The 14461-nt window shown below is 44.8% G+C and overlaps 1 protein-coding gene across 1 annotated transcript in view; it reads left to right on the top strand.

Annotated features, from left to right (window-relative positions):
• Nucleotides 1-669: 669 nt before the first annotated feature.
• The window catches only part of LOC310698600 (claudin-34-like), a 424090-nt gene continuing 410298 nt past the window's right edge, over nt 670-14461 (top strand). The window contains exon 1 of the mRNA XM_083486013.1: nt 670-877. The gene's annotated coding sequence lies outside the window, so the exon portion shown is untranslated. The remainder of the gene's footprint in view (nt 878-14461) is intronic.

The following is a 14461-nucleotide window of genomic DNA, read 5'->3' as shown; positions in this document are numbered from 1 at the left end:
AAGTTATTTCAAGTGAAATAGATGGATTTAGGCCCATTGCTTAGCCAAATGTTAATCACACACACACACACACACACACACACACACACACACTTCAGTGGAAACTGCATGCAGCTGAGCGGCTCACATTCGGAGCATCAACACAGAAAGGAACAGAAAGAAAGCAACACAAATATTTTGACGGAAGTGTCTTAGGAAAGCCGTTTTAAATCATGGACACCTAGGTTCTGAAAATGGTATTGCCTGGATTGGTGTGAGGGATGGGGTCCCATGGCACAAATTCCATGTGGTCCCAGTGCAAAGGAAAAGAGCTAAGATCTTCTCCCTTACTATAATTTCCAAACAAGATGGGATGGGGAAGAAGAATGAGAGGTTTGTAAGGAGTCTTCAATAATTTTGCCAAGGAAATTCTTATGTCTCATGCTATTAGCCTTTCTTGTACATGGAGATCCTTTATGAAATGCATTCAGGCCCATCAAACAAATCTGTACTGAGATACACATACTGTATCACCATTTTTACTGCCGGAACTGCTCTGAATCTGACTTCAGGAAGAACGTGTTTTAACTGTGCAGTGTCCTGGAAAAGACACTCTGCATTGGGAAAGAAGGGAACTGAGTTCCCTCCCATTTTCCACTTTCCTGATGTTCCAAATGACTAGTACCTTGGAGTTATGATTTGTGGTGTTGTCAGGATTCTAACTGGCCTGTAACTGACCTAAGAATTCTGCAGAGCAGTTGCTGCTGTGGCTGGCTGGCTGCTCAGGCGAACGTCAGCTCAGTGGCCAACAGCTCAGTCTTCTTGAGGCTCAGGAGCACCTAGCAAATACCTGCTCTGTTCCTGGCACTCTAGACTCTAGCTGAGGAAGGCATTTCACGTAAGTTTATGGATTAAACATTCCTCACTATGCCATCAGGTGTGTTTATGCTCAGTGGAAAAAGATAGGTGCAGTAAAGGTAAAGGGACTCCTGACCATTAGGTCCAGTCGTGGCCGACTCTGGGGTTTGGCGCTCATCTCGCTTTATTGGCCGAGGGAGCCGGCATACAGCTTCCGGGTCATTATTAAGCTGCTTCTGGTGAACCAGAGCAGCGCGCAGAAATGCCATTTGCCTTCCCGACGGAGCGGTACCTATTTATCTACCTGCACTTTGAAGTGCTTTCGAACTGCTAGGTTGGCAGGAGCAGGGACTGAGCAACGGGAGCTGACCCCGTCGCGGGGATTCGAACCACCAGCCTTCTGATCGGCAAGTCCTAGGCTCTGTGGTTTAACCCATAAAACAGTGAAATCATGAGCAGCTTCCCATCCACAACAGGTTGCTGACGTTCTGGCCATTTTCACAGGAACAATGCAACAGTAGATGAAATCAGTAGCAGTGTGCTGGAAGAAAGTCTGAGTGTCGGCTTCTCTGGATCAGATGTCTCTACCTAACCAGGGGGTGGGATTGAGCAGGGGAACTCTTTCTTTTGCTGCTTCTTTCTGTGCATGGAAGGAAGAATGCAGGAGGGAGGATTTCCTTCAATGACTAGACATGCTTGTTATTCCCTCTCTCACTGCATCTTGTCTTCTCTTTTGTTTCCAGGATGTCTGCCAAGGTCTCCCCTGCTCCCCTCCTCTCCAAACCCCCCCTGCGGGTGAAAGAAGGCTCCCTGGTAGTCAGATGGCTGCGTTTAGTTTCTGGTCTCCAATTGTGTGCATTCCTGATGGATATTTTGGCCTTGCCGATGTGCATTATGTCAACGATCAGTGTCAACTGGCGAGTGTGGAGTGTGGAAGACATCGAGGGAATCGGCTCTGGAAACATCTGGATTGGAATCTGGGATGTCTGCTTTTGGAAAGACCCTTCTAACGACGGCAACTCTTTTTGGCATTGCGAAGATCTCGATGAGCAACATCCAACCCTCCCGAGGGAAATTTTTATTGCACAGGATTTAATGGCATTAGCTTCGATTATGAATTCAGTGGCCCTGGGATTAATTTCATTTGCCTTGTACAATGTGTTCAAGCCCAGAAAACATAAGGATTTTCTCTTTCGCTTTTTTAGGCTTGGAGCTCTGCTGAAATTAGTTGCAGGGATACTCGTCCTGATTTCTGTGGTCTGGAACACGTCTGCTGTCTTGCAAAATGGGGAAATTGACTTCCCTGAAACTTTTGAATTGCCTCAACTTCCGAGCGAGCAGCATATTGGACCTTCTATTTATCTAGGCTATATCGCTGCAGGTTTCCAGCTGCTGAGTGCAGCATTGGTTGGGATTGAGAGATGTTGCATCAGGAGCACCACAACAGATACATCTCAAATAGAAACTGTAGTGGTGATTACCCCAGGAAGTGCGGTGAAAAGCGAGAGTCTAACTACTTGTTCGAAGTGTGGTTCTCTGCTGGACCTGGTAATTCAAGAGAAATCCTCCACAGTGGAGATGGAGGAAAGCTGTGCAAAAGATCTTGTCATTCCAGAGGAATCCTGCACAGTAGAGATGGAGGAAAGCCGTACGCCCCAAAGCTCACCTGAAGGACATCAAAGTCCACCTGAAGTCCCAAAACATACTATTATACATGTTATACCCTACAACAGGGAGTCGTAAACGATCAGATCCAGATCAACGCAGATCGCTCCATACACGCATGGATCTGCGTGGATCAGGATATAATAGTTTTGTTTTGGGACTTCAGGTGGGCTTTGATATCCTTCAGGTGAGGAGGCTCTTTTTTATGACTAGTAGTTAGTTAGTTATTTATTTATTAAAAATGTTGTTGATTTACAAAAGTGTGCAATGTCTTGCTTTCATGTTTTTTCCCCCCAGGTAACATTTTTATAAATCATTTTCATTTGTTGAGACATTAGGAAGAAAAGGGGAAATAGGTGGAGGGGGGGGGGGAACGATGGGTGGGGGTGGGGTCGGGTAGCAATTTTTCTATTTTACTTACTATACGTAGGGTTTGGTGTCAGCATTGTTTGTGCAGGTTCTTTGCTGTTTGCTTGTAATTAATAAACCAATTAATAAACCAATATTAATTAAAATATTGACTCTGTTCGCATGATCTTGGCCAGTCTTAATGCACGTTCTCGTCCCGTTTTTCAGAGCCTCCTCCAGAGCAGACCCACTAAAGCCTAACCGGTGGGTCTACTCCTGTGTAGGATTCAGTTCTTGATAGTTGTGCACTTGGGTCTGGGTTAAAGGCGGATCTACACGGATCCTCATGGATCCTCCACTTTTTTAAAAATAACTCCATCAAATGCAGTTTCAAATCACACCTGGAAGGCACGCCTACAGACTGGACTATCAAAAACGTGGATGCAGCACCACAAAAACTTGGATCCGAGGCATGGATCCTCATGAATTCATATGATTTTTATAGTGAAACAAAATAAAAACACCATGATACTGTAGACCACTTTTTAGTCTGTAAGCAGAACCAAAGAAATCACGCATCCACTGTTTGTGCTGCCGTACTTTCGTGGAGCTGACGTGCTTTCGTGGAGCAAAAACATGGTTAAAAAACATGGATCCTGATGGATCCTCATGATTTTTGCATTAGATCAGGCCAAAGTCACCATCAGCTCAAATATCATGGCCATGGGCACAGTATCCACCACAAAAATCACTAATCCACGGCTTCCTGGCGACACCGTAGCCCAAAAACGTGGTTTTGAAGCACGGATCCTCATGGATCCTCACGCTTTTTGCACTAGATCAGCCCAAAGTCACTGTCAAATCACACATCATGTCTAGGGGCACAGCCTGCACCACAAAAAACTCGGATCCATGACTTTTCTGGTCATACCATGGCCCAAAAACGTGGTTTTGAAGCACGGATCCTCCTGGACCCAAACTCACCGTCAAATCACACATCATGTCCACAAAAAACTCAGATCCATGGCTTCCTGGTCAGCCCCAAACACTCAGTCTCATAACAAAAAATACTCAACGGAGTTAGGGCTGAGGGTAGGGGAAGTACAATCATGATCTTTCCAGTCCTCTAGAAGCTGACCCTTTTGGTCATTTTGATCATGGAGCCAAATATCTCTTCCCAAGTTTTAAGAGCCTAAACAAGTAAAGAACAAGCTTGCCCTTTACATGCAAAAGCCCTGAAATTCAGCCCATTGGGCAACTGATCATGGGGCTGGGAGGAGGGAGGTAAGGACTAGCACCTTCTCTGCCCTCCACCTCCAACAGCTACACCTGAAAGTTTCATGATGGGGTTCGATTTAAGAAGCTGAATGTTTATAAAGGCACTTAGCGAATTTCTGCCACGGAAATTCTGAACAGAAACACTCTGCAGGTTCAGCCCCTAACAGTAACTGCTCTACGGTCTCTGTGTTGGGAAATGGGAACAGATCTTGCTCATCACCAACCTTCCCTCCGCAAATCAGTATCACTATGAGGCTGAACTGAACAGCTTGCTCCAGAGTTTTAAGAGATACGTTTCTGGGGTGTAGTGGTTAAGAGCGGTGGACTCTAATCTGGTGAGCTGGGTTCGCTTCTCCGCTCCTCCACATGCAGCTGCTGGGTGACCTTGGGCCAGTCACACTTCTCTCTGAACTCTCTCAGCCCCACCTACCTCACAAGGTGTCTGTTGCGGGGGTGGAAGGGAAAGGAGATTTTTAGCCACTTTGAGACTCCTTCAAGTAGAGAAAAGCAGGATATAAAAACCAATTCCATGAATAAGAATTCTATGGAAAAGGACCATCCCTGCCATGATGATGAAAACTTCATCATCTTCATCCTGGGAAAAAATGACTATTGGGGTTCCACAAGGTTCTGCCCTGGGCCTGGTGCTATTCAATATTTTTATAAATGATTTGGATGATGGAATAGAGGGCATGCTAATCAAATTTGCAAATGACTGCAAACTGGGAGGGGTTGCTAATACACCAGAGGGTGGGTCAGAATTCAAAAATGACCTGAATAGCCTAGAGAGCTGGGCCAAAACTAACAATACGGAGTTCAGTAGGGAGAAATGTAAGGTACTACACCTGGATAGAAAAAATGAAATGCACGGGTGGGGGACACTTGGCTTGACAACAGTACCTGTGAAAGGGATCTGGGAGTCTTAGCCAACCACAAGCTGAACATGAGTCAACAGTGTGATGTGGCAGCTAAGAACGCCAATGCAATTCTGGGCTGCATCAGTAGGAGTATAGTGTCTAGATCAAGCGAAGGAATGCTACCACACTATTCTGGTTGGTCAGACCACACCTGAAATACTGTGTCCAGTTCTGGGCACCACAGTTGAAGAAGGATATTGTCAAGCTGGAGCATGTCCAGAGGAGGGTGACCAAAATGTAAAAGGTCTGGAATCCAAGCCCTATGAGGAGAGACTTAGGGAGCTGGATTTGCTTAATCTAGAGAAGAGAAGATTAAGGAGTGACATGATAGCCATGTTTAAATATTTGAAGGGATGTCATGTTGAAGAGGGAGCAAGCTTGTTTTCTGCTGTTCTAGAGACTAGGATGCAGAATAATGGATTCAAACTATGGGAAAAGAGATTCCACCTAAACATTAAGAAGAACTTTCTGTCAGTAAGGGCTGTTGGACAGTGGAATATGCCACCTCGGAGAGTAGTGGAGTCTCCTTCTTTGGAGGTTTTTGAGCGGAGGCTGGCTGGCCATCTGTCAGGAGTGCTTTGCTTGTGTGTTCCAGCATGGTCCTTGCGGTCTCTTCCAGCTCTATGATTTTATGATTCTATGACACTAGCTAGCACGCTGCACTGTTCCATTAGATAGATATTGCTGCTATTTTTTAAGCTAAAGGTTATGTATAGCTGCCATCTATTAGTCTTTGAGCCAGTGTGGTGTAGTGGTTGAGAGCGGTGGACTCGTAATCTGGTGAGCTGGGTTCGCTTCCCCGCTCCTCCACATGCAGCTCCTCACAGGGTGTCTGTTGTGGGGAAGGAAGGGAAAGGAGATTGTTAGCTGCTTGGAGTCTCCTCAAGGGGAGTGAAAGGCGGAATATCAAGTCCAAACTCTTCTTCCAAACTCTTTGTAATAGTGACATTTCCCATAAATATGCTGAGACACAACTGAATAATGTTATAGATTTCAATGGGATTCATGGAAGGGCCAAGTTTATTCAGCAGTTTAAATGAATGGGGCATGGAAGGGCTTAACTGGTTCTTAAGCAGGGCCAAAAGCAGGGGGAAGGAATCTTCAGTCTCTGCAGAAAACAGCAGGCACAACAACATTTTGTATGGAATGCAGAGCCAGTTCTTCTCATAAGCAAGCAAGGGGAGCCCCTGAGGTGCTGGATGCGCCACTAGAGCTGGTGGCATGGTGTGAGTACCAAGGTTGGTTTTGCTCTCTGCATTTTTCCTGAAGTTGTTGAGCTGTGAAAATCATGCCCACTGCCCCCTAGAAGGCTGAAAACCATTTTGGGATTCAGGAAGGGTCACCTCGGATAATGTTAAGAGACGGTTTGTTAAGATCCTTGCAAGCATTTTGCCGGCCACAGCTAATAGAGAGATGCCGCGATAGTTTCCACAATCAGTTCTGTCACCTTTTAAAAAAGAGATTGATAATTTTGGCATCCCTGAAGTCTGCTGGGATCGCTTCTCTCTCCCAGATTTTTTTAATGCGCTTGTGAAGTTGTTGTGTAAGTTCAATTCCACCCGCTTGGAAGATTTCAGCAGGTATCCCATCAGGTCCACTGGCTTTGTTGTTTTTCACTTGGTTAATAGCTGTACACAACTCTCCCAGATTTGGAGATACAGCAAGCTCATCTCTAATTTGTTTTTGCGGGATTTGTGAGAGGACCTCAGCAGCTATGGGGGAGTTGTGATTAAGGAGATGTTGGTAGTGTCCTTTCCAGCACAATGCAATATCTTCTTTATCTTTTAGAAGTGAGGTACCATCTGCTGAGCGTAGGGGGCATATGCCATGATTTATTGGTCCATAGATGGTCTGTGTGGCTTTAAAGAAACTCTGTGCATCATGAGTGTCGGATAAGTGCTGGATCGCTTGAGCTTTTTTTTATCCACCAGGTGTTTTTTAGTTCTCTGGTTCTTAGTAAGCAGTGAATTGCCAGGACATGGAAGCCCCCTGGTGATGAAATCACTCTTTCCACCCACCCACCCACCCCTTTCAAAAATGTGCATGGAATGAATGAGCTGGCATTCAAATCTATTCTTTTAAAAGCATATTTTCTATTATTATTGGGTCCATTCTGACAAATATTGGGTCCATTCTCTCACTTTTGACCCTTCTTGATTCCCTCATTCCTGGGGGTTGGACTAGATGACCCCTGGGGTCCCTTCCAACTCTTCCATTCTACAATTCTCTCACCTACAATTCTGACACCCCCTTCAGGTTGTACCAATCATACCAGCAGATAAACCGCATTTTTGCCAGTTGATGGTCTTTTTTTAGGGGGTAGAACGGAGCGTGGGTTTGTTTTGGAGGTTTTTGTTAGGATGTCCTGACGTCCAGTGGATGGGGAACGCCTGACAGCTGACGTTACACTCCCAACATCCACTTAAAAGCCGTATGGTACCTTGAAACGCTTCCCCCAAAAGGATTCTGGGAGCTGTAGTGCTGAGAGCCGTTTGGAGACCCTCTATTACCCTCCCAGAACTACCATTCCCAGAGTTCCCTGGGAGGTTGTGGGCATCTCTTTCGAGAGGCAATGGAGTGGGCCTCTGGGGGGTGAAATCAAAGGTTTTCAACAGGCGCTAGAAGGAAAAATGAAGGAGACGCCTGCGAGAAGCCAAGTTACAGGGAACCAGGCAGAGGCCTTCTCGGTGGTGGCGCCTTCTTCATGGTGATCCACTACTGCTTTAAGGGAGGTCTTGGAATAAGTAGATTTCTTGCTGATCCAAAACACCCACCCACCCCACTCACACATGAAAACAAAGACCACCACAGCCAACTACAAATGAATAACCACACCCTAGGCCAACCCCAACCTCTCTCACCACCAAAGGAACACAAGCGAATGGCAAAGAACCTGCACAAACAACGCTGACACCAAACCCTACATATAGGAAGTAAAATCGAAAAATCGCCACTGCTGCTAGAAACTATTCCCCCTCCCCACCCGTCCCACTTCTAATGCAAACCCCCTTCCTCAATCAAGATGGGATTTCAGCTCAGAGAGTTGGACAACTTGGGGGTTTCAGCAGGAAATCCAAGGCAGCCCCCTGCCTGAATGAGACTGGATTCCCCTGCTAAAACGAAGAAGGGGGACTGTTTAGGAGACAAACCCGCTTCTGAATCAGGAAGGGGTTTGCTTGGAATCCCGCCCAACTGAGCAGAATTTAAGCCCTGCTCATCGGCTGACGTTGAAAACCAGACATCGCCCAGCCCTGGGCAGGATGGCACACCGAGCCTCCTCACATCTGTTCAAAGGAGGCTGAAAAGCGGGGGGACATGTTTGTATCTTTTCGTGGTCTTCTTTATTTCTATGCTTTTTTAGATGTGGCTTCATAGCCGAGTGGGGGATTTGAACCCCGGTGCCTCCCAGGTCCTAATCTGGCAGTCTAACTGTTGGACCTGCTCCATTTCTGCTATTGGGTCCCTGGAGCGCAGATTCATACAGCGTGGCAATCAACCTTGCAGGATTCAAAAGGATTTATTTGAAATGCATATGCAGGACAAAGGCACAGCGCCATAAGCTCGCAATCTGCACACCCCAGTCAGGATGCGCCCACTTTTTATAGACTATACAAAAACAAAACAAAACAAAACAAAACAAAACAACAACAGAGAATGAGACTTTACATTCTTATCCAATCAGGCTCTAACATTCCATGTTTCTCCTTTTGAAGCTCAAGACTTCCTAATTTACTCATTCTTTGTTTGTCTGCCTGCTTATGGCCTTGCCCGTCTTGTAACAGTGGCTTTGATAACAGCATGCTGGAATTTCTATTTCTGAGGCCCTTCAATTGCAGTCTATAACAGCCTGGAGGGCCACAGATGCCCCATATTCTCTGGCTCTGAGATTGCCCAAAGTTTCCTTTCTATCCCTTGTTGTGCAAAAAGAAAAATGCCCATGACAAAATGTGACATTTTGGGCTCTTTGGAGACAGTTCTGCTCCCCCCCCCTCCATTTAAAGGAGCCTCATCCCTTTTCAAACCCAACTTCCTCCTGCACACACACACCCAGCTTCAAGATTTCCATGAAGAACTAACCAACCAACCCATAATTGGAATTTACGAGATTAAGGAGATAATTTATTTTTATATAATGAAAAGAGATGGGAGGATAATTGCGCAAGGCAAGAATATATAGGGTGGCAAAAATCAGAAGAAACAAACATTATGAGTTGGGTTCTTAAAATAACAACAACACATGCCTCCTCAGTGGATTTCAGAACAAATATGTCTCTCTTTTTTTAAATTACCCAAACACTATAATGCAAGGAGTTGTAGTGATAAGCTTCGGCCTATCCTGCCTAGCTTGACTCTCCTCAGCTTTGATGCAATACTTTTTTTTCTGAGGGCTAATATTACCAGACTTTTCTCCTCCAGCTCTACAATTAAAACTTTTGTGGCCAAATTTTCCACATCCCCAGCATTGAACTCCTTTGGGATTTGTATAATTTGTTTTCCACCCTTTCTCCTCAGTGAGACTGGTGTTGGCTTGGGCCTTGTCATTTTGCCCCTTTGACAATGGCCTCTTTCCCTTGTCTTTCTCTGAAGAGGGGTTTCCCTTTGCTGGTTGGAATTTATTTCTGTTAGTCCCCCCACACTTTCCCGCCAAAACTTGGTTCATTGAACCTATGGTCCCTTATTTCATTTATTTGGTCAGCTAAGTTAGCGGCTTCTTGAAGTGATTGAGGGTGTCTTTCCTTTATAAGATATTTTAATTGGTCGTTTATTGTTTCCTAAAATTCTTCCAGAGCAAACGCTTCTCTGATTTTTGGAACAGAGGCTGCCCTCTCCTGTTCTAACCATTTTGTGAGGTAGTTTGAGATTTTCTCCCCAAGCTCCAGGTGTATTGTTTTTCCCACCGAATCCCACCACTTGCCTACCACTTCTGTGGTGACAGGTAGTGATGTTATTCCACCGCAGGTACGGTTGTGATCCCACCTACGGTTGTGATCCCACTGCTGCCACCAATTTTGTGGCGATCACACAGGGCCCCGGGACATTTGACGGTCTATTGACCCTGTGCCACCACTGTGATTGCTTTCTTTTTTTGCAAATGCTTTTTATTGAGTTTTTTCACAAACAAAATAAAACAATATTTTAGTCATCATTTGATGTCATCTTATTTACACTGCGTATATACACGCCCAGACTTCCTTCCTTCCCAGCTGCGGTTTTCTTAATAGAGATCTTCTCTTACAGATTCTTATTCACTTCTATACACATCACAGGATTTATGTTAACCCTGCTGTAGTTTTTATTTTATTTTTTTACAATAATATTTATTAAGTTTCATAAACAAATTTTAAACAAGTTTTAAACATAAAATACATAAAAGAGAGAAAATTACAAAAATAAGAAAGGATACAGAGCAAAACACATGTTCAACAAAAAGACAGTTGAAAAAGTAAAACAAGTCATAGCAAACGCCAATAGACCCACCCTGAAAAAAAGAAAAAAGAAAAATTATACCTCCAAATATTATATTTTGTTCACTAGTTTCTTGACCTCCTCACACCTCCCTTTTTGTATTTCAATTCAAATATTTAGTTCAGCAAGTTCTTGCCCTCTGTCGTTTAATCTTATTCAACATCTTAAACTATGATAAAAATATGATTTCCGTCATTATCAATCCAAATTTACCTATTGTTATTAATCTTATTACTAACACCACTTATTTTCAGTCCAATGTCCTTTTAACATTCATTAATTTTACAGTATTTCTGTAAATAGTCTTTAAATTTTTTCCAATCTTCTTCCACCGACTCTTCTCCCTGGTCTCGGATTCTGCCAGTCATTTCTGCCAATTCCATGTAGTCAAACACCTTCGTCTGCCATTCTTCCAGAGTGGGTAAATCTTGCGTCTTCCAGTACTTTGCGATGAGTATTCTTGCTGCTGTTGTTGCATACAGAAAAAAGTTCTATCCTTCTTTAACACCAAATGGCCGGCAATGCCCAAAAGAAAGGCTTCTGGTTTCTTCGGGAAGGTGTATTTAAATACCTTTTTTTTGCAAATGCTTTTTATTGAGTTTTTTCACAAACAAAACAAAACAATATTTTAGTCATCATTTGATGTCATCTTATTTACACTGCGTATATACACGCCCAGACTTCCTTCCTTCCCAGCTGCGGTTTTCTTAATATAGATCTTCTCTTACAGATTCTTATTCACTTCTATACACATCACAGGATTTATGTTAACCCTGCTGTAGTTTTTAAACTTCTACAGTTAATTCCTATGTATGCCACAAATTTACCCCATTCTTCTTCAAACTTTGTCCCTTTTTGGTCCCGGATTTTATATGTCCTTTTAGCTAATTCTGTGAATTCAAAAAATTTAGCCTGCCATTCCATAACCGTTGGGGTCTGCTGTGACTTCCACTTTTGAGCTACAAGGATCCTAGCTGCTACTGGAGCATACTGGAATAATTTATGATCCTCCTTTTTTACTTCCTCCCCTATTATCCCTATTAAAAAAGCCTCCAGTTTTTTCAGGAATGTATACTTAAAAAGTTTCTTCAGTTCATTATATATAAAGTCCCATTTTTTTTTCATCTTTTCACACTCCCACCACATGTGGCCACCACGGTGATTGCTTTCTTGGCTGCCACCACCCCGCTTCTCACAGGGACACACACGGAGTCCAGACAGTTGTTAACATTAACAAATAATCAAGTTTATTTAAGAAATGCAGGAACAAGCGTATGGTTTCAGTTTATTTTTCTCTTCTCAGTTTCTTAACTTTAGTTCCTAACAACTCCAAACTGATTATTCCAACTATGACTCTCTCTAACAATTCCTCTCACTCTCTCACAATACAACTTGACCAACCCACTGCCTATTCCTCCCTTTTCCTTCTCCAACTCCCAAATCTCAACTGTCAAAACCTCCCACTCTAAGTTTTACTCTCCCCTTGCATTCTCACTGGCCAATCACATCACACCCATTTTAACCCTTTCCTTATGACCCATCCTAGGAGGCAAATGCCACAGCCATACACCCCAAAGCTCACCTGAAGGACATCAGAGCCCACCTGATGTCCCCAAACATACGATTAGACATGTTTAATTAAAGGAATCACATGTCTAATCGTATGTTTGGGGACATCAGGTGGGCTCTGATGTCCTTCAGGTGACGAGGCCTCTTTTTTATGACTAGTATTTATTTATTTATTAAAGATTTTGTTGATTTACAAAAGTGTGCAATGTCTCTCTCTCGTGTCCGTCCCCCCCCCCCCATGAAACACATTTACAAATCATTTTCATTCGTAGAGACATTAGGAAGAAAAGGGGAAAGAGGTGGAGGGGGGAAAGATGGGTGGGGTGGGGTCTGGTGGCGATTTTCATATTTTACTTCCTATATGTAGGGTTTGGTGTCAGCGTTGTTTGTGCAGGTTCTTTGCTGTTCACTTGTGTTCCTTTGGTGGTGAGAGAGGTTGGGGTTGGCCTAGGGTGTGGTTATTCATTTGTAGTCGGCTGTGGTGTTCTTTGTTTTCATGTGTGAGTGGGGTGGGTGGGTGTTTTGGATCAGCAAGAAATCTACTTATTCCAAGACCTCCCTTAAAGCAGTAGTGGATCACCATGAAGAAGGCGCCACCACCGAGAAGGCCTCTGCCTGCTTCCCTGTAACTTGGCTTCTCGCCGGCGTCTCCTTCGTTTTTCCTTCTAGCGCCTGCTGAAAACCTTTGATTTCACCCCCCCAGAGGCCCACTCCATTGCCTCTCGAAAGAGATGCCCACAACTTCCCAGGGAACTCTGGGAATGGGAGTTCTGGGAAGGGCATAGGGGGTCTCCAAACGGCTCTCAGCACTACAACTCCCAGAATCCTTTTGGGCGAGGCGTTTAAAGGTACCATATGGCTTTTAAGTGGATGTTGGGAGTGTAACGTCAGCTGTCAGGCGTTCCCCATCCACTGGACGTCAGGACATCCTAACAAAAACCTCCAAAACAAACCCACGCTAAGAGAATGGACCCCATATTTGTCAGAATGGACCCAATAATAATAAAAATATGCTTTTTTAAAGAAAAATTTGAATGCCAGCTCATTCATTCCATGCACATTTCTGAAAGGGGGGTGGGTGGAAAGAGTGAATTCATCACCAGGGGGCTTCCAAGTCCTGGCAATTCACTCCTTGCATTTTTTTAATATTTGAAGATTCCTTCTTGCTTCAACTTTGGGTTTTTTGTGTTTTTATCTTTTATACAAGATAAAAACACAAATAAATAAGACAACCATAATAATTTAGTTAGACCCTGCCCATCCAGCTGGGTTTTCCCCTCTTTTAATTCTAATAGAGCATTAGAGTTCTGATATAAAAGAGGGAAGATAGGTTGCAGCTAAGGGTGGAAAAGAAAAAAAACATCCTAGGAAATGGGATGGGAAGCAGATAATAGAAAAGGGGGGGGGGCTTACTATGTAATGAATCCTGATGTGCAATTTGTGGAATTTCAACAACAACAACAACAACAACAACACAACAAAATACTTACCATATTTTTCATCCTATAGGGCGCACCGGCCCATAGGACGCACCTCGTTTTTTTTGGGGGGGGGAATGAATAAAAAAATATATATTTCCCCCCCCCCGCCGCGGCTGCCACCCCAAGCCTTGCGCACACCTGCCTGAAGCCCGGGGCAACCTCCGGAGGGCTTTGCGTGCTTCGGGCTGCAGGCTGCCGCCCCAAGCCTCGCACGCTCGGCGGGACCTCCTGCTGGGCACGCAAGGCTTGTGGACACTCGCCGGGGCTGCAGGCTGCTGCCCACAAGCCTTGTGAGCCCGCGGGAACTCCCGCCGGGCTTGCAAGACTTGCGGATAGCTTCCTGAAGCCTGGAGAGCGAGAGGGGTCGGTGCGCACCGATGCCTCTCGCTCTCCAGGCTTCAGCGAAAGCCTTAGGACGCACACACATTTCCCCTTCATTTTTGGAGGGGAAAAAGTGCGTCCTATGGGGCGAAAAATACGGTAATAAAAACAAGAACAGAAAGAAAGCAAACCAATCCCTACAGTGGTACCCCGCAAGACGAATGCCTCGCAAGATGGAAAATCCGCAAGACGAAAGGGTTTTCTGTTTTGGAGGCGCTTCGCAAGATGAATTTCCCTATGGGCTTGCTTCGCAAGACGAAAGCCCATAGGGAAATCTCCGGGGACCTCTTTTAAATGCTGGTGGTGGGGAGCAAAGCCTTTCCCCCCCTCCGGCCTTCAGAAGAGGTCCAGGAAGGCCGGCGGGGGCCGAAAGGCTTTGCTCCCCACCGCCAGCATTTTAAAAGCAGTCCAGGATAGCAGGGAAGCGCTTCCCGCTATCGCGGACGGCTTTTGAAGGCAGGCGGGGGGGAGCAAAGACTTTCGCCCCCCGCCCGCCTTCAGAAGAGGTCCTGGACCTCT

This window comes from Podarcis liolepis (assembly GCF_965112155.1).
Source record: "Podarcis liolepis genome assembly, chromosome: 2".
Taxonomy (NCBI): domain Eukaryota; kingdom Metazoa; phylum Chordata; class Lepidosauria; order Squamata; family Lacertidae; genus Podarcis; species Podarcis liolepis.
The sequence above is the reverse complement of the archived record's forward strand: the minus strand, read 5'-3'. Positions and strand labels throughout refer to the sequence as shown.